This window comes from Henckelia pumila, chromosome 1 (assembly GCF_033568475.1).
Source record: "Henckelia pumila isolate YLH828 chromosome 1, ASM3356847v2, whole genome shotgun sequence".
NCBI lineage: Eukaryota > Viridiplantae > Streptophyta > Magnoliopsida > Lamiales > Gesneriaceae > Henckelia > Henckelia pumila.
This window is the reverse complement of record NC_133120.1, coordinates 5,866,817-5,889,057: the sequence shown is the minus strand read 5'-3', so window position 1 is coordinate 5,889,057 and position 22,241 is coordinate 5,866,817.

Below are 22,241 nucleotides of genomic sequence, written 5' to 3'. Positions count from 1 at the left end.
AACTCTTCCAAGAGACAGCACCGCCATTGAGCATGAACGCAAATCCAGAGGATGACTTCGAGTCATCCACGTCACTTTGGAAGCTAGAGTCGGTATAGCCTTCCAATTTTAGTTCTCTTCCTCCATATACCATGAACATATTCTTAGTCCTTCGTAAGTACTTAAGAATGTCCTTCACGGCTTTCCAATGCATTTGACCGGGATTAGCTTGATATCTGCTCGTGACACTCAGAGCAAATGTTACATCTGGTATGGTAGATATCATCCCATACATGATACTACCTATGGCTGACGCATATGGTACACGTGTCATTTTCTCTATCTCTTCATCCGTCTTGGGACACATAGACTTGGATAGAGAAACTCCCTGACACATGGGTAGATGTCCTCTCTTGGACCCATCCATTGAAAACCGTTTCAATATGGTGTCGATGTAGGTTGACTGAGTGAGTCCTATCATTCTCTTAGATCTATCTCTATAGATCTGTATCCCTAGAATATAGGATGCCTCACCCAAATCCTTCATCGAGAATCTACCTGATAACCATATCTTTGTTGACTGCAACATCCCTACATCATTCCCAATGAGTAGGATGTCATCAACATAAAGTACTAAGAATGTCACAGCATCCTTAACTACTTTCTTGTACACGCATGGTTTCTCCGGATTCTTGATGAAACCAAAATCTTTTATTGTTTCATCAAATTTCAGGTTCCAACTTCTTGATGCTTGTTTTAGACCATAAATTGATCTCTGAAGCTTGCATACCTTATGCTCGCTTCCCATGGATGTGAACCCCTCAGGCTGCTTCATATAGATTTCTTCCTTAATGTCTCCATTAAGAAAAGCAGTCTTCACATCCATTTGCCATATCTCATAGTCATACCATGCAGCTATGGCAATAAGGATTCTTATGGACTTGAACATTGCAACTGGTGAAAAGGTTTCATCATAGTCAACTCCTTGTCTTTGAGTATAACCTTTTGCCACCAATCGCGCCTTGTAGGTCAATACCTTACCATCAGGCCCAAGCTTTCTCTTGTAGATCCATTTACACCCTATTGGAACAATTCCATCGGGAGGATCTACTAAAGACCAAACTTGGTTTGTATGCATCGAATCTATTTCCGACTGCATAGCTTCAAGCCATAAATTTGAATCCGCATCAGAAATTGCTTCCTTGAAGTTTCTTGGATCACATCCAACATCGGGTTCATCTTGATCCCCTTCAAGAAGAAGGCCATATCGAATAGGAGGTCTAGAAGTCCTCTCGGATCTTCTAGGTACAGGCGTGTCTATCAATGGTTCCTGAGGAGTAGGATCGTTATTTTGTATTTCGGGTTCTTCTCGAATTTCTTCGAGTTCCATCATCTCGCCTTTCTTATCCAATAAGAACTCCTTCTCCAAGAAGGTGGCATTCCTTGAAACAAACACCTTTGTTTCAGCAGGATAATAGAAATAATATCCGATTGAATTCTTCGGATACCCTACAAAATAACATAAGCTGGATCGACTATCCAACTTATCTCCCACTGTCCGCTTCACGTAAGCAGGACATCCCCAAATCCTCAAGTACGAATACTTAGGAGCTTTGCCATTCCATAACTCGTATGGTGTTTTGTCCACTGCTTTAGTGTGGACGTTGTTCAACAACAATACCGCCGTTTCAAGCGCATAGCCCCAAAACGAAGATGGAAGCTCAGTGAAGCTCATCATGGATCGAACCATGTCCAACAAAGTTCGATTACGACGCTCCGATACACCATTAAGCTGTGGTGTCATAGGAGGAGTCCACTGAGAGAGAATCCCATTCTCTTTTAGATAGTCCAAAAACTCGGTACTTAAGTATTCTCCACCTCGATCCGATCGAAGTGCTTTAATACTTTTACCTAGCTTGTTTTCTACTTCAGCCTTGAATTCTTTGAACTTTTCAAACGCTTCAGACTTATATTTCATTAAATATAAATACCCATACTTCGAATAATCATCAGTAAAGGTAATGAAGTAAGTGTGGCCATATTGAGTACCAACTCTAAATGGACCACAAACATCTGTATGGATCAAATCCAAACAGATTTTGACTACGCTCAGGTTTCCCCTTAAAAGGAGATTTAGTCATTTTTCCTTTCAGGCAGGATTCACAAGTAGGTAGAGAGTTAATATCAGACATATCAAACATGCCCTCTCCCACTAGCTTGTTCATCCTCCTTGAGGAAATATGACCTAGCTTAGCGTGCCAAAGGTTTGCCGGGTTTTGGCTATCAATTTTCCTTTTGTTTGTTGTTGCCGGTTTATCAACATAATTTATTGGAACGTCTTTTAGTTTTAAGTTGTATAGATCGTTTTCAAGTTGTCCATTTCCAATCAAACATTCATTCTTGTAAATATTGCAAATCCCATTCACAAAATTGCAAGAATAACCATCTCTATCAAGCATAGAAACAGAAATAATGTTTTTAATCAAATCCGGAACAAATAAAACATCTCTTAAAAGTAATTTAAAACCGTTCTGCAAAATTAAATAAACATCTCCCACGGCTTTAGCTTCAACTCTGGAACCATTTCCGAGCCTCAGCTGGGTCTCACCCATTCTAAGCCTGCGACTTCTTGTCATCACCTGCAAATCATTGCAAATGTGAGATCCACATCCGGTATCCAATACCCAAGAAGTAGTATTAAGTGAAACATTTATTTCAATATAGAACATACCCTTCGCAGTTCGCAACTGCTCTAGATATTCCTTGCAGTTACGCTTTCAATGACCAGGCTTCTTGCAGTAATGGCAAACATCCTTGGATTTTTCCATGTTTGAAGCCTTTGTCTTGTACTTCTTCTCGGGTTCGATTTTCTTGGGTGGGGCAGAACGTTTCTTGCCCTTTGTACTTGGCCCCTTCTTAGCAGAAGAAGAGGAGCCCACCAAGAAAGCCGGTTTATCCTTCTTTAATGTGGATTCATATGTCACAAGCATATTGACCATCTCTTCAAGGGAGGCCTCTATCTTGTTCATATTGAAATTCACCACAAATCCGTCAAACGAAGAAGGAAGAGACAGAAGTAGTAAATCCACGTTGAGTTCATGCTCCAACACCAAATCAAGGGTTACCAACTTCTGTATGAGCCAAATCACTCGTACCCCATGATCACGGACCGAAGTCCCTTCACGCATGCGACACGTCATTAGCTCCTTTACAGTAGCGAACCTTTCAGCCCTCGATTGAGCCCCAAAAAGTTCCTTGAGTTGAACGTGAATGTCAGCAGCATTCACGGTGTCCTCAAATCGCCTCTGGAGTTCATCAAACATCGAGGCTTGCATATAGCATTTGGTCTTGATATCATGGTCCCACCATGTATCAAGCTTGGCTAACTCTTCCGGACTTACGTCAGCTGGTGCTTCCTTCGGAGGAGATTTTTCTAACACGTAGAGCATCTTCTCCGAAGTCAAGACAATATTCAACTTACGGAACCATTCCGTATAGTTTGCGCCAGTCAACTTATTTTGTTCGAGGATCGAGAAAAGTGGATTACGCGAATTCATCTTATGAAATACTGAAAAGAAACAGACAAATATCAGTGATTGTTTAAGCAATTTACTAAGACATAAAATAGGCGATATTTATTTTATGAATCTCACTCCCACTATTTTAACGATTTCACTACCCTCTAGTGAAAACGGGAAACTGTTTTCCTTAGTGAGAACATGGAGTCCAATTGACAATCTATGGTCCCGAATAATATCAGCCAACCATAATTTCAAAAGGTAGAGCCCAATTGCTTCCAAAGCAACCTCCACGTTTTTACCTCATGTCCAATAAGGGCCCAATAATATGACGCCGTTTATTGTGACATGTCAAGATGACCCATCAATATTAAGTTGTGATGGACGGTCGCCATGTGGATCCCCCAATAATATGAGCCGATCCCATGGGAGTTCCACCCAACTTACAACATGTGTCGATCCAATGTACAGCTTTCCGACGAACGGGCCCCCCCAATAATATGAGCCGGACCGTATCCGCGGGTAGCATCTCATACATTGATCGTTGATGGAAGGTAGGAACATTTAAACAAATTTAAATTTCCTTTATTTATCTTGATATCAATTTTAAATCATATTTAAAATGAGGGATTTTATTTTTGAAAATTTGTCTCATCGTTTTTAAAGTTTTGTATGCTTGTCGGATTCACACAATTTTGTCTAAAACATGCATACAACTATAATATCACATATTATATAGGATGATCGATTCTATTTCTAATCGACCCGTGGTTGCCAATCACGAGTCTTAGTCCAATCCTAGGTAATATGCAGTATGCAATGCAATCCTATTACATTGAGCTTCCAATTTACATTTCTTCTGTCTTTATTGTCTGCTGGGCCCACCTCCATCTTCAAATCTTGATCTCCCACTAAATCTAATGTATTTACAATAAATAACAATGACAAGTAGGGGATACATTTTAAGGGGTGGGAACGGGCCATAAACCAAGCCCACTTTTATTACATATGACAATTCATATTGGGCCATAAACCAGGCCCATTAATAAAACCAACAACAATAAAAACAAATGTAAATTCCTAACATACACCTACAAAATTTGTCATGGCAATCGATCATCCTTATCCAATAACATTTAATTCAAAATTAATTTATTGGATAACATGCAATGGCAATTTAAATTTAAAAGGATAAAATCATATTTCTTATATAAAATCTTATTTTACATACAAAATCATATTTTATCTTTTTATCAAATAAAATCATATTTTATCTATAAAATCCAATTTTATACATAAAATCATATTTTACTCAATATATCCATAAGATCATATCTTATCATCAATTGTACCAAAAATAATTAATTTTAAAATTCAATTTAACGGATAAAATATTTAAATTTTCCAAAAATTCAAATTTATCCAAAAATCAATTTTAAAATTTTCGAACTCGAACAATTCGATCCGACGCCTCGTGGACCAATCAAAAACAATTTTCGATCGGACCAAAAATAGAATTTTAACATATTAAAATTTAATTTAAAAATTAAAAAATTAATTTTTCCGCGGGCCGCCCGGGACATTCCCGGGCTGCCCGCGCCCCATAGGGCTCGGGCCGGGCAGCCCGGCTGCCCCTAGGGCAGCGACGATCGCTGCCCCTGCCCCTGGCAGCAATCCAATCGCTGCCCGGGTTTTTTCCCGAAAAAAATAAATTTTATTTTTAAATATTTATTTTGTTTCAAAAACCGAGGCTTAAAAAATTTTTGTACAATCGATTAATTTAATCGCTTGATCTGAGCAACCTGGCTCTGATACCACTGTTGGAGAACTCGGCGATCAGATCAATTAGGATTGATACCCGGTGCAGCGAAAGTTTAAAAATTTTGTATGGAACGATTTCATAATAGGTATCAACCTTACGATTAAATTGTGTGGTGTAAAAATTAAATAACGATTATAAAATTTTTACCTTTAATCTCGAATCGAGATTTTGGACACCAACAGATTGCTCTGCTCTTGTTGTATATCCCTGGAACTGATGGACGAACTGTTCTTCAATCAGGTCCATGAACGGATATTTAATCCCTCTGATAGATTGCACTAGAAAATCTATCAGAAGTTTCTACGAAGAGATTAACGAATTTGATCCGTTAAACCAGACTGCAATTCAAAATTCACAGGCTGGATTTTTCGAGCAGAGGAAGGGAGGGGGCGGCCACTTATTAAAAACGCAGCTAGGGTTTTAAAAATATTTTGTGACCTGTTGTGTCTAATTTCTGTACTGCAATAACTTATTTATAATGTAGGCCACTAACAGCTTAGGGCCCATTAGTCATAAGTTCAAGCCCGACAAGCAAAGCCCGCATGTTCAGAAATTAATATAAAATTCATCGTGACTCCGATTGATAAACCGATTTCACCAATGTGCACAGAAACCATTTCTGCACCTTTTAAAGTCAAGATAAATTTTTCTGAATCCGAATTCAGTGGTTTCCAAAAATGTCCATCCCTATGTCATTTTAGGAAATCTTACTCCTCTACTCATAATTAAGAAGTCCAACTTCTTTGTTCATTAAATTTAACTCTTTAAATTTAACTATCTCAACGGGGATTAAAAATCCATTACACTGTGTGACCCTCAATGGTTCAGGGATACAGCTAGCCGTGGGCTCACAACTCCTTGTGACTCGAAACAACAATTTCCGACTTGCCCATGGAATCATGGTAAGAGCGCCTAGCAACATCGCCCCATGATTCCCTAGGTATCACTGATAGTGCCTACAAGAACCAATAGATTTTGGTTAGCGTACAGTACGGTCCCTTCATCCATATATCCCGATCGAATCAACAACCATTGGTATATCGAGAGTCGTTCGAGATTCGATAACTATGCAATACATCTTGAAAATCAAATAGTGACATCGCATGTGCTACTAAGAAACCATTTCTTAAACCACATCATGTACTCTGGCCAGAGATTCGTCACACTAATATCTCCTCAGATCGCATAGGATATCCACACTCGCAAGTATGTGGTGAATCCTTGACAACAAAGCATCGACTCCTATATGTGTTGTAACTGTACCCAATCCCGACACCTGATGACCCCAATAGAGTCGGTAAACGAGTCAAAGCACAGTACTAGCATATAGAGTCTCAATGATGTTTCAAGTAGTAAGGACTAATGGTGTACAACCAAAACCGCGGACTATATCCACTCGATAAGTGATAACCACTTGGAAAGTCCGGATAGGGTAGTTCGATCATTCATCATATGAATATCCATTTGCATGCTTCGAACATCTCTATGTTCCTTACCAATGAAACGTGGTACTCCGCATCGCAAATGCTAGTCTCAAACTCGAGCGATCCTTATCCTTATTATCGGACGGCTCAATCGACTAGGAACAGTTTAGAATATACAGTGACTATAAGATGTGTTTCATGATAGACATCTCCATGTTCTACCACATCTTACATACACTATAGTATATTCAAGGTCTTTATCAAAACAACAATAGTATATCACAATATAACAATATGAAGAAAGATAAAGTCATTGCCATTAATAAAAGTGTAAATAATATTAAACAAAATATTGTTTATACAAAGAGTCATCAAAGCCCTTAGCCACAAGTTGGCTCACCGGGCACCCACTCTTTCAGACCCGTCAGTCACTGGGCCCTAGACATCAACCATCCAGACAGGGCTGAGTGACCCTATGTGGCTCATCTCACAAGATGGACATGCACAATATGATATGCACATGCTGCATAATAAATGACATACAAAATGCAACATATAAGCATGCAAAACCCGCTAGCAATCTCAGTCTGTATTTTCGTACCTTACTACAGGCAGTTCCTAGCAGTCCCACTCTAGGTTCCAAGCCTATATCAGCTCTACAATGCAAATACCCATGCATCAATAATTAAGCTCTAAAAGCCTTAATTAAGCTATTGCATACTCCTAAATAATTTAAGGAGACCATAGCTATACCTACATCCGTCGTCAGCCCGTTGATGACAATTGCCTCAAAACTAGGCCACAGCTCCGCCTCGACACCTGGATCGCTATGCCACTTCCGGATTCCCAATAGGATGCCTAGAACTCCCTAGATCTGAGTTAGAAGGCTTAGGAATCAGAGAGAAGAGAGGGAAAGGTGCACTTTGAAATAAAATCTCGGCCCCCTATTTATAGACGGAGTTCGGAGCCTTTGAACCCGGTTCGGAACGTCCGAACACGATCGGAACCTCCGATCCCCCCTTCGGAGCATCCGATCGCCCAATATTATGTCAGCCATGACGTCACCTTGCTGATGTAAGCAATGACGTGTGCCATGGTCCCGATCGGAACGTCCGATCTTACCGACGGAGCTTTCGATCCACTTCGGAGCGTTCGATCCTGAGTTCGGATCCTCCGAACCAGTTCGGAGCCTCCTGACTTGGTTCGGAGCTTCCAAACCCTCCAGACCTTCGGGACCTTCCCGGCTATTTTCAAGTGTCCTGAATCCATTTCTGGACTCCGTTAACCCTTTTGGAATTTCTTTAATCATGTTTTATTTAATCTAAACATGATTACACGATTAATATACTCATTAATCGCTAATTCTGGATATGGGTCACTACAGCGTGAAAAAGCAAGCTATTAAAACCTACCCAAATTTCATTCACTCTATTCACAACTCGGCGCCTTATTTTTTTGGATTCCCTCTTCTAATTATTTTCTTTCCCTCTAAACATTATCACCACTTTGCGCCTCACTCGATCTGTCCCAGAATCGGAATTCTCTTGCGCCTAAGTCCTTCTTTCCCTAAATCTGAAGTCGCTCCTCTATCACTGTGAGTTTTGCCTTTGCCCCTTTCAATCGTTTGTGAGTTTTTTTTCCCTTTTTCTGCAAATCGGTTGTCAAATCGGGTGTGAGTTCCTGTTGATTGGTTGTTGTAAGACCTCGTTTCTAATCAACTAAAATCGGATAACAATCTATAAGTAAACAAAGAAACCAAGATTAGAAGCAACCAATTATATATATATATTTTTTTAAGGATCGCGCGCCAGCACTGACATCAGCGCACCCGCGCCTAAACTTTGCTAAAACCAGCGCGCCCGCGCCGATGCTGCATAAAAACCAGCTCGCCGGCTCTCTAAGTAAGAGCGCCCGCGCCCCTACCTCGCAAAGCGGCCACGCGCCCGCGCCAATAACCGCGCGCCCGCGCTGTCCTCTCGCCCAGAAAAGTTAAGGCACCAAAATAAACTCAACAAAACGTAAACACTTTCATTAAAAGTATTTGACATGCCAATAGCAATACAAGTAAGGTTTAGGGAAGAGAAACATTCAATTCGGTAGTACCTACATCGATTCTTGCTTACAAAACAAATATGAGAAGTTCGAATGACTAAACATGTTCGCAAAACATAACTAGGTTGACATGCTGATTCGACTTCTAAACGAGTCTCACTTCTATCTCTTGCTCTTGATGCTAACCAGGTCTATGCTGACTTGATCCTGCCCTTCCTGTTGCCAAGTACACATACAAAACAAAGCAACAGCCGGATAAACCGGTGAGAATGATAATCCCAGTAAAAGCAACATATCAAGTAATACAACAATAACCATGCTTTCAAGACAACAACACAATCAATAACAACTTAATGAAATGCATGTCTTTAAACCGGGATATCAAATCTGATAAACGAAGGATTGCTGCTGTGCTTTTGGGATCCCGAGGATGAGATCATGTGACGACTCACCGACTCTCCCAATCGAGGTGGTGCCACATATCTTACTCCTCTAGACTTTGAGCAACCATAATGAGTATGCTAGCACTAGGCGATATGACTACGACCTAGGCCACTCAATGATAGTTCCCAAACGTCCAAACAAAAAGGGCGGTTCTGCCCGCTGAATAAACGTAGGCTCAATATGAATGCATAACAGAAACATAAAACATAAGCCACATAGTCAAAAGCAAAATCAATCAACAAGACACAAGTTCCTCATGCTAGAACAAGTGTAGATGCAATATGTGATTTGAAAAGGGAAAACTCGAGAACCAACTGTCCCGAGTATGCTATCCCGCAACGATGACTGCTTTTACCTTTCAATGTCGTAGATCCAACTCCGAACAAGCTACAACAAAAGATTGTATCAAAAACTATACAACCTAAACAACAAACAACGGTTCAAGGAAATATCTTTACCGTTCTTCGTCCAACTCTCGACGAACAATGCTGCTAACATAGGGCTCGACAAACTGCAACGAATCTGTACGAATACAAGAGTTGATCAACAACCATGATCACTCACAAGCCAAAGCTTCAATCAATACAAAAATGGTTCGAAATCTCCAAAACTCAAACCGACGGCATAACGACTATAAACTGAACAAACCGGAAACGCAGACAGCAGTTCAATACCGATATAACCTCATATCAATGCCCAAAACAACAATAACAAAGCAAACCCATCAATCTCAAAATCCACATTTTCGAAAATGGCTTCCAAAAATCATAACAAATCCGAACGTCACTTTAATTCAAAACCGACAGATAATAAACGATCAGAACTCTGTCTAGAACAACACACTCGAATCTCGAATGTTTCTAACAACATCCAAAAACTAGAATGCATCTGATCGTAGAAAAACTTACGATATAACGGAGCTCTCGCTGCAGTGATCGCTAAACTGCTTTCAGAAATAAATTTCAACGGCCGGATCGAGCTCGGACTGGATTCTGAAAGCTTGGAAAATCTTGGAGGCGTTCTAATGGAGGGAGATGGCTTGGAGGAGATGGTGAAGGCTTTGTCAACCAAGTTCTAAGAGTAGATAATATATAAAATCCACAATTTGCGTTTTAGTCCCTGAAAAATACAATTTTTGCAAAAAGGACCCTGATCAAAATCAAGTCGGCTCGTGAACTCTGTAATCTCTGATTAACTCAAATAAACTCATTTAAAATAAAAATGGGGCATTACAATTCTCCCCCACTAATAAGAGATTTCGTCCTCGAAATCAACAAGAACCACAACTCATAAGATAGAATAAAGAACTAAAGACAGTAAGAAGAACTCACGTCATCCGAATAACTCCGAAAATCGCTGTCTCAAGTCAGATTCTGTCTCCCAAGTCACTTCCTCGACTCCGTGACGGCTCCACTGCACTTTCACCAACGGGATCGACTTGGTTCTGAGCTGTTTCTCCTTCCGATCAAGGATCTGAAGCGGTCGCTCAAAGTAGCTCAGAGTCTCGTCTAACTCGGCTTCATCAGGCTGAAGAATATGAGAAGGATCTGGATGATACTTTCGCAGCATAGAGACATGAAAAACGTCGTGAATACTAGATAAAGACGGAGAAAGTGCAAGTCTGTAGGCAAGATCGCCTATCTTCTCGAGAATCTCGTACGGCCCGATGAATCTCAGAGATAACTTCCCTCTCTTACCGAATCTGACAGTGCCTCTGAACGGAGAAATCTTCAGAAAGACTCGGTCTCCCTGATCAACACTCAGAGGTCTATGCCTGACATTCGCATGCTTCGCCTGTCTATCTTGAGCTGACTTCATTCTGGTCTGAATGATCTTAACCTGCTCTGCCATATCTCTAAGCATCTCCGGTCCCAAATCTGGTGACTCGGACAAATCATCCCAAAACAACGGAGATCGGCACTTATTACCATACAAAGCCTGAAAAGGCGCCATACCGATACTCGCTTGGAAGCTGTTGTTGTAAGAAAACTCGACAAGAGGCAAAGAATCCTGCCAACTAGTGCCAAAGTCTAGCACTACCGCTCGCAGCATATCCTCTAACGTCTGGATGGTCCGCTCTGACTGTCCATCGGTCTGAGGATAATAAGCTGTACTCAGATGCAATCGAGTACCAAGTGCCCCCTGAAGACTGTGCCAGAAGTGCGAAGTGAATCTAGGATCTCTGTCTGAAACGATCGACTTCGGCACACCATGCAATCTCACAACATTGCTAACATACAACTCAGCCATCTGATCATGACGATACGTCATCCTATACGGAATAAAACACGCAGACTTCGTCAATCGGTCGATCACTACCCAAATGGCATCGCATCCTCGAACGGATCGTGGTAGCTTCGTGATGAAATCCATGGAAATGTGATCTCACTTCCGTTCAGGAATAGATAGACTGTGCAACAGACCTCCTGGTCGCTTCCGTTATGCTTTAACTTGCTGACAGTTCAAACACCGAGATACGAACCTCGCAACATCGCTCTTCATTCTCTTCCACCAGAACTAGTTCTTCAGGTCGTTGTACATCTTACGACCTCCAGGATGAATACTAAACCAACTGCAATGAGCCTCTCGAAGAATACGCTGCCTCAACTCCGAAATACCAGGCACAACAATACGGTTATTCACAAACAAAACGTCATCTCTAACCTGGAATTCAGACTGATGCCCAGATCTGACTTTCTCTACTGAAACCTGAATGCTCGGCTCAGACTTCTGTGCTTCTCTGATTGCAACAAACAACTCCGGTTCGGCTTGAATAGCAAACACTCTGATAGTCTCCCTATCTATTTCAAACTTTAAACCAGAAGTGCAACAATCATCGATCAAATGAGAAACACCAATAGTAGAAAGAGATAAAGAACAAAGTTTTCGGCTCAAGGCATCTGCAACTGCATTCGACTTTCCCGGATAATACTTGATTTCACAGTCGAAATCCTTCAAAAGATCTAACCATCTTCTCTGTCTCATATTCAGCTCTGCCTGTGGAAACAAGTACTTATGGCTCTTATGGTCAGAAAAGATCTCGAAAGACTCACCATACAGATAGTGACGCTAGATCTTCAAAGCAAAGACGATCGCAGCTAGTTCAAGATCATGAACCGGATAACGAGTCTCGTGTGGTTTCAGCTGCCTCGATGCATATGCCACCACATTCTTATGCTGCATAAGAACACAACCCAAGCCTCAGTTAGAAGTATCACAATAGACTATGAAACCTCCAGTACCCTTCGGAATAGAAAGAATCGGAGCATTGGTCGTCTCCTCTTCAGATCAACAAAGCTAGCCTCACAATCTGCAGTCCAGACAAAAGGCGCATTCTTCTGAGTTAGCTGGGTAATTGGCTTGGCAATAGACGAGAAACCCTTGATGAATCGGCGATAATATCCAGCTAAACCCACGAAGCTTCGTATCTCAGGTACTGATGTTGGTCTAGGTCAATTCATAACCGCTTCAATCTTGCTGGGATCGACAAAAATCCCATCTCCAGAAATGATATGACCAAGAAAGACAACTCGATCCAACCAAAATTCACACTTAGACAACTTGGCAAACAACTGCTCAACTCGCAAAATCTGGAGTATGGTCCTCAAGTGCTCTGCATGGACAGTACGGTTCTTCGAGTAGATAAGAATATCATCGATAAAGATAATGACGAACTCATCTAAATAACGCTGAAAGATACGGTTCATCAAACACATAAAAACCGCGGGAGCATTAGTCAAACCGAACGGCATGACTATAAACTCAAAGTGACCATACCTTGTTCTGAATGCAGTCTTAGGAACATCTTCCTCTTGCACTCTCAGCTGGTGATAACCTGACCTCAGATCAATCTTTGAATAGACAGAAGAACCCTGCAGCTGATCAAAAAGGTCATCTATTCGGGGTAAAGGATACATGTTCTTAACTGTAGCCTGATTCAACTGACGGTAGTCGATACAAAGCCGCATAGAACCATCCTTCTTCCGAACAAACAGAACAGGAGCACCCCAAGGCGATACACTAGGTCTGATGTATCCCTTGGAAATCAAATCTTCAAGTTGCTCCTTCAACTCTCTCAGTTAAATAGGTGCCATACGATAAGGAGCTTTGGAAATAGGTTGAGTACCCGGCACCAAATTGATGCTGAATTCGATCTCTCGGATAGGTGGAAATCCAGGAACATCTTCCGAAAACACATCAGCAAAATCTCTAACCACTGGTAAGTCAACCAAAGCTGGGCTAGATTTCAGTACATCAACCGCATAAACCAAAAATCCTTCTGCACCTCTCTGTAACAAACGAGTCATAGATAACACTGAAATCAAAGGAATTCTAGATCGAGAACCCTTACCAAAGAATTTCCACTCGTCTGCCATTTCAGGTCTGAACCTGAAAACCTTCAGAAAACAATCAACTGTTACCCTGTACTTGGTCAAAGCATCTATACCGACAATACAATCAAAATCTAACAGTCCAAGCACAATACAGTCGAATTCTAACAAATTCCCCTCAAAACAAAGTTCACAGTTCCTGGCTAGTCTGACAGAAACAATTTTCTCAGAGATAAAGGAATGGGAAGCACCTGTATCTATCAAAACATGAGCAGAATAACCAAAAATTGAACAGTTACCTGCTATAACATCGTCAGGTGCTACCTGAGCCTGATCCTCTGTCAAAGCAAAGACTCATGCCTGCTGTCTCGGAGGTTGGTTCGCACTAGAATTACCTCCCTATCTGTTTCTGCTGCTGAGGCTGGAAATAGTGCACTGCAGAAGACTGCCTCTCGGGTTGAGCTGCCGATCGAGATGAACTTTCGCTCTGAGCTCTATCTCTGTTACGCTGAGGGCACACCTTAGAGAAGTGTCCCGTTTGCTGACAGGTGTTATAATTACCAAAGACTCCCACACACTGATCCGGTGAGTGTCTTCCCCCACACTTGCTACAGTACATGGCTGAAGATCCAGAACTCTGTCCTGAACCGAATTGCTTGGAACCACTAGAACTAGAAGAACTGTTCCCCTGCCTCTTGAACTGTTTACCTCTTGCTTTGTACTGATCCTTTCTGTTTCCCCCACTGTTTCCACCTTCATACCTTTGCTGCTGGTTCTGATTCTGAGGTGGTTGATTCTGATACTGAGATGGTGGGTTCTGATACTGCCTCTGTTGCTGAGGTGCTACCTGGTTACCTCTTTGCCTCCACAAGCCTGCTTCTGCTCCCTTTGCATGATTCATGGTATCCGCAAAGTTGTTAGGCCTGTTGGTGTTTACCAACGTGAAGACTTCGGGGTTCAAACCATTGATGAACTGATCTGCCTTAGCTTCTTCATCTCCGGCAATTAGCGGTGCAAAACGCAACAGACTATCAAACTTAGCCACGTACTCTTCAATGTTCAGATTCCCTTGCCTCAGATTGGCAAACTCTGCTCCCTTATCTTTGCGATACGAGATAGGGAAAAACCGTTTATAAAACTCAGATTTAAAAAGAGTCCGAGTAAATTCCGTACCTCTACTCTCCATTGCTTTCTTTGTCATGATCCACCAGCTCTTAGCAACCCCACGTAGCTGATGAATGACTAACCTGATTCTGCGGTCATCTGTGTAATCAATGGAATCGAACAGCTGATCGATATCATCCAACCAACTCTCACAGTCGACTGGATTTTTTGAACCCATCAATAACAGCGGATTGAACGACTGAAACCTCTTCAGCAGGGTTTCCATAGGCGTTGCTGAAGCATCCAACTGATCAACTTCAGTGCTAGCTTGCTCAGTCGCAGGGATAATTGGCGGTGTGTTTCTGTTTATCACTCGACAAGGACCCATCTGAATAACAAAGGTTAGGGCACAAGATATCTCAATCGCTACAACCGGTGCCCCTTTACAACCGCTCAGAAAAACCGGATACCAGTCGATAACATAAGTAGTTATATCTCAAGTAGATCATGCTTATAAAAGTAAATCACATAACCATGTAATTCAATTAATTCTCAACAATAAAGCATGCTCGCATGGAATTAATTATACAGCTAAAATAATTCAAACACATGCGAGGAGCCAATACACACAAACTCGATCTACCCGCTCACTCTAGTTCAACCAAGAATCTTATGTCTCTGATACTACTTAATGTGAGACCTCGTTTCTAATCAACTAAAATCGAACAACAATCTATAAGTAAACAAGAAACCAAGATTAGAAGCAACCAATTATATATATATATATATATATATATATATATATATTTTTGAAGGCTCGCGCGCCCGCGCCTAAACTTCGCTAAAACCAACGCGCCCGCACCTAAGGTAGGGCGCCCGCGCCGATGCTACGCAAAAACCAGCACGCCTGCTCTCTAAGTAAGAGCGCCTGCGCCCTTACCTCGCAAAGAGGCCACGCGCCCGCGCCAATAACCATGCGCCCGCGCCGTCCTCTCGTCCAGAAAATATAAGGCACCGAAATAAACTCAACAAAACCTAAACACTTGCATTAAAAGTATTTGACATGCCAATAACAATACAAGTAAGGTTTAGGGAAGAGAAACATTCAATTCGGTAGTACCTACATCGATCCTTTCTTACAAAACAAATACGAGAAGTTCGAATGACTAAACATGTTCGCAAAACATAACTAGGTTGACATGCTGATTCGACTACTAAACGAGTCTCACTTCTATCTCTTGCTCTTGACGCTAACCAGGTCTATGCTGACTTGATCCTGCCCTTCCTGTTGCCAAGTACACATATAAAACAAAGCAACAGCCAGATAAACCAGTGAGGAAGATAATCCCAGTAAAAGCAACATATCAAGTAATACAACAATAACCATGCTTTCAAGACAACAACACAATCAATAACAACTTAATGAAATGCATGTCTTTAAACCGGGATATCAAATCTGATAAACGAAGGATTGCTGCTGTGCTTTTGGGATCCCGAGGATGAGATCATGTGACGATTCACCGACTATCCCAATCGAGGTGGTGCCACATATCTCACTCCTCTAGACTTTGAGCAACCATAATGAGTATGCTAGCACTAGGCGATACGAATACGACCTAGGCCACTCAATCATAGTTCCCAAACGTCCAAACAAAAAGGGCGGTTCTGCCCGCTGAATCAACGTAGGCTCAAGATGAATGCATAACAGAAACATAAAACATAAGCCACATAGTCAAAAGCAAAATCAATCAACAAGACACAAGTTCCTCATGCTAGAACAAGTGTAGATGCAATATGTGATTTGAAAATGGAAAACTCGAGAACCAACTGTCCCGAGTATGCTATCCCGCTACGATGACTGCTTTTACCTTTCAATGTCGTAGATCCAACTCCGGACAAGCTACAACAAAAGATTGTATCAACAACTATACAACCTAAACAACAAACAACAGTTCAAGGAAATCTCTTTACCGTTCTTCGTCCAACTCTCGACGAACAATGCTGCTAACACAGGGCTCGACAAAGTCCAACGAATCTGTACGAATAAAAGAGTTGATCAACAACCATGATCACTCACAAGCCAAAGCTTCAATCAATACAAAAATGGTTCGAAATCTCCAAAACTCAAACCGACGGCATAACGGCTATAAACTGAACAAACCGGAAATGCAGACAGCAGTTCAATACCGATATTATCTCATATCAATGCCCAAAACAACAATAACAAAGCAAACCCATCAATCTCAAAATCCACATTTTCGAAAATGGCTTCCAAAAATCATAACACATCCGAACGTCGCTCTAATTCAAAACCGACAGATAATAAATGATCAGAACTCTGTCTAGAACAACATACTCGAATCTCGAACGATTATAACAGCATCCAAAAACTAGAATGCATCTGATCGTAGAAAAACTTATGATATAACGGAGCTCTCGCTGCAGTGATCGCTAAACTGCCTTCGGAAATAAATTCCAACGGTCGGATCGAGCTCGGACTGGATTCTGAAAGCTTGGAAAAGCTTGGAGGCGTTCTATTGGAGGGAGACGGCTTGGAGGAGATGGAGAAGGCTTTGTCAACCAAGTTCTAAGAGTAGATAATATATAAAATCCACAATTTGCATTTTAGTCCCTGAAAAATCCAATTTTTGCAAAAAGGACCCTGATCAAAATCAAGTCGGCTCGTGAACTCTGTAATCTCCGATTAACTCAAATAAACTTATTTAAGATAAAAACGGGGCGTTACAGTTGTAGTATGTTGTGGTCTCCTTCGATAACCATCAATGAGTTTTATCACTAGTGTTCAAGTTTTGGTGTAAATTTCAGTTTGTGATAGTCGGATATGTGATAGATTTCACTGGTTCATAGTGATATACGTTGTTCAAACGTAGTTTTCATGGATCGATGAGATACTGGTATAAGAATATTACTTTTATGTTATATTCAATTTTTTGATTTTAATTTGACCGTGTGAGACCTGTAAGTTTATGGTGCATCCCAATTAATCTGTTTCTAATTGTTTAACTCATACTGGAAAAAGTACTTAATTCATTAATTACTACGAGATTAACACAATTTTTTAAATGATTCTAGTTATAGCGGAATGGGTTCCGGTTTTCTAGAAAATGTTTTCATGTGGAACCATTGCTACGCATAACAGTTTCACATGGATAGTAAAATTCTCATAAACATGTGGGTTAATACGTGTGACTTAGCTTCTTCTGATTTGTTTCATTATTATGGTTAGTATTTATGATTTGGTTCTTTATTTCAACTGTCTCCACGTAACTTACAGATTCTTAAGCTTATTTGTTGTTCATTCTTCCATAATATGATTTAGATTTGATTTTGTAATGACTTAGTTTCACAAATATTTCACGTGAGATTATGTCACATCTATTCATTTTTTTGGTCTACCACCTTATCATGATTTATACTGATAAGCAATACTGATTCCATTCAGATTTCAGACACTTACCAGAAACTAACTACTGCATATTTGAATCTACTCATTCTGTTAGTATATTTAAAAACGATATATATATATAGCTAGCTTCGCTTTCTGTTGAAATATTTTTAGTTCTTTTTCGCCGTAGTACTATGGAGTTTTTAATTTTTTTTAAAGTTAACAATATAATTTCCTGTTCAAACGAATTGGATTTTCACGTCAAGAAATTTTAGCATTTAAGAAATTAAAACAACAAGGGCGAGAGATTTTTTGCCGTAGAATATCATGTCATTCTGCTTCCTAATCCTCTTTTGCATTTCTCACTTTTTCTGCTTCTTCAAACACTTCAAATCATGATGGATTGATACAGCAGAATGACGCTAGCCAAAATATTATTAATTAGCCAAAAATATATATGTTTAATTAAAAACTGCAAGTCAATCCGGCACAAAAGTGAAGTGAGTTAGCAAGTGAGAGTTAGAGGATCAGAGTTGCATCTCTTCCAGTCGAAACTTCTATTGCACATTAGAGATGTATCTGGCTGTGGCTTCATCCTCCTCCGAAATCAAGCAGACCTGGAAATTCTCCGGCCTGCCGTTTCTGTCGGCAACCACATATGCCACCTTCTGCTGTGGGTAAACATGCTCCAGTTGCTTCACCATAACCAACTTCATGTTCATATTTTCTGGGGGCTCCAGCTTGTTCCGCTTGCTGTTGCAATTATATAAAAACTTGAATAGCTTTTATTTGGTGAATAATCCTCGTCGTTTCGACTCCATTAATTGATATGCTTAATTTGCATTTAATCTGTTCTAATTTCCCAATTTTCTGCTTCTTCAAAGGTTCTTTGTACTGTTATTAGGATGAGATCTGTTATGAAATCATTTCTCTTAAAGTTCTATGATGAAGTAACCATGATTAAAAACTAAACATTCATAATTAATTAAGATGTTGAAGGAAAAAAAAATTTAATTTGCAATTTTTTTCCTTGTTCAACCAGCTAAGGTCAGAAGTCAACGCTCACAACATTGACCCGATCTTTTTCAAAAGTATGACATTATATTATATACAGATGAGGAATATTATTTATACAATAATATATATATATATATTAATTTGATAATTTATTGGGTGCAGGGGCTTGAGGATTCCTAGGGATTTTACAACATATAAGGTGAGGACCTTCTATTCAAAATGTTCCTTGGTGATAAATAAGTGCTATTTCATAGTTCTGAGTGTACATGTCACTTGTGCGAATACATGCTAGCTTTTTTTGTAAGTAAATGCATGATTTAGTATATTAAGTTTGAATTTTATAGTGCCGTGTTCTTTCCTGATTTTTTTTTTGCCTTAAACATTTAGTTGCAAATGCGATGTTCAGTCCTGCTTTGTAAATCTAAGGATCTTGCTAAATCTGGTCATTATTCATTCAGTAGTCGTGTGTTCTGTTTTCTTTATATATGGAGAGATAAATCCTTGTGTCACTTAAGTGTTTCTTCCCCTATTTTTTTACTATACTTTTTGCTTGCTTTTTGTGTAGTTATTTGATATTGTTCAAATAATTTTTAAGTGATAATTTATGGAGAGATTTAAATAATATAATTGCTTATATTTAAACCGAATTCGTTGGTAAACACTCTGCATTCTATGTTGCTCATGAGACTCAAATGAATTATTTTATGAAAAACTTTTAGAGTTATGAAACTATTTTCCTAAAAACTTGTTGCCTTTAATTTTTTACTTCCCTACACTTTTTTAACAAGTAAAACTTTGAACCGAACCACTCAATAGTCAAATTTCTTAACCATATAATATGGTGAAATATTTCAAATTTTTTTTATAAATAATAATATTTTAGTGTATTGATTCAAAACTTTACACAATGAGAATTAGGTAATTTGAATTGTTTTCAAATTTTTATTTGATTATTTATTATTTAGTTGACCATATTTAGTCATCATCTCCGGGTTTGGGTCATTAAGAAATGGATAAGGAATGGATGAATCTACCTTCAAGGCTTGTACCAGAGTATGAAGAAGGAGTTAAAAAATTTATTGCACAAGCTAGGATCTATGCCAAAACACGTGAAGTTATCTTATATCCTTGCAAGAAATGTAAAAATAAGAAGTATATGAAATTTGACCAAGTGTATGATCACTTAATCATTAAGGGGATCGATCCTTCTTACACTACATGGGTCTTTCATGGTAAAATATATAACTCACAACTTCAAGGTGAAGATAGTTCAAATGGAGTTCAAGTAGAAGAAGATAAAACTAGAGATGCATATAAATTATACAGAGATTCCTTCGTGCCGAATGAATATGTTGGAAACACTATGGCTGAGGCAGGAGATTATGAGTTTGCTGATTTATTAGAAGATGCAGAAACTCCTCTTTTCCCTGGTTGTAAAACTTATACAAAATTGTCAGCAGTAGTCTCACTATACAATTACAAGTTTACTAATATCCATACTGACCAGAGTTTCAATGAGCTCCTTAAGATCTTAGGTGACATGCTTCCAGATAAACACACGCTTCCAGACTCTGTTTACTCAACAAGAAAGTTTTTAAAACCATTTGATCTAGGATATGAGAAAATTCATGCTTGTCCAAATGATTGTTGTTTATTCAGAAATGAGCTTAAATATTTGGACTGATCATGTCCAATGCGTGGTTCCTCTAGATGGAAGGTGGACAAAGTCATCGCCAAAATTCATAAAGGAGTTCCTGAAAAGGTACTACGATATTTTCCAGTGATACCAAGATTGAAAAGGATGTTTAAATTAAAAGAAATGGTTGAAGACTTGATTTGGCACGCTGACCACAAAAGTCAAGATCATATGATGCGACATCCAGTTGATTCAGTAGCTTGGGATACAATAAATCATAAGTGGCCATAATTTGCATCGGATCCTAGAAATCTCCGGCTTGGTCTTGCGACAGATGGATTCAATCCTTTTGGTGACCTTAGTTCTAGATATAGTTGTTGGCCGGTTATGTTGGTAAATTACACCCTTCCTCCATTGGCGTGCATGGCGAAGTAAAATCTTATGTTGACATTTCTTATTGCTGGCCCAAAGCAAACAGGAAATGATATAGATGTATACTGTAGTAACCCGTATCTAGAATTAACGATTTACAAGTAATTAATAATTCGATCATGTTTAGATGTAATAAAACATGATTAAGAGAGTCCCAGATGGATTAACAGAGTTCGGAAATGGATTCAGAATGCTCGATAATGGATAGAGTGTCGTCGGGTTTGGAGGCTCCGTTGGTGAGTTCGGACGGTCCGAAGTCAGGGTTCGGACGATCCAAAGAGTGGTTCGGATGCTCCGAACGTGCTGCCGATAGTTCTTATGGATGATGTCATTATGCTGACATAAACAGTGATGTAATATTGGGTTAGGACGATCCGAAGTCCAGTTCGGACGATCCGAACGTGTTCGGAGGCTCCGAAGTCCAGTTCGGACAATCCGAACTCCGTCTATAAATTGGGGGTACCGAGCTCACATTTGAGTGCACCAATTCCTCTCTTCTCTCTCGATTCCTTAGCTTTCCAGCTCAGATCTAGGGAATTCTAGGCGTCCCGTTGGGAATCCGGAAATGGCATAGCAGTCCAGGCGTTGTAGCGAAGCTGTGGCCTAGTTTTGAGTCATTCGACAACAAAGGGCTAACGACGGACGAAGGTATAGATTTTGCTTCCTAAAAATATTTAGGAGAATGATTTAGCTTAGTTAAGGCTTTTAGAGCGCTATAATGATAGTAGTATCATTTGGCAGTGTAGCGCGGATTATAGGCGTGGACCTAGGGCTTATAGCACTTGCCTAGTATTTGAGGTACGAAAGTACTGTTCGAGATATCCTGACTGAATATGCATGTATTATGTGACTGCATGATTTATATGTCATTGATTTATGCTGCATTCATTTGAATATTGAGCTATCTCGTTCAAGATGTCTGTTAGTAGTGGTTGGACTTCCATCGATTTGGGTCCGACATATCCACTGGTATTTTGGTATGGGAGCCACCTCCTGCATCGACGGCACAGCGTGCTACATACCAGGGCCCGGTCTGTCTCTGTTATCTGATCCTTGACCTTGAGTTTTTAGGGAGT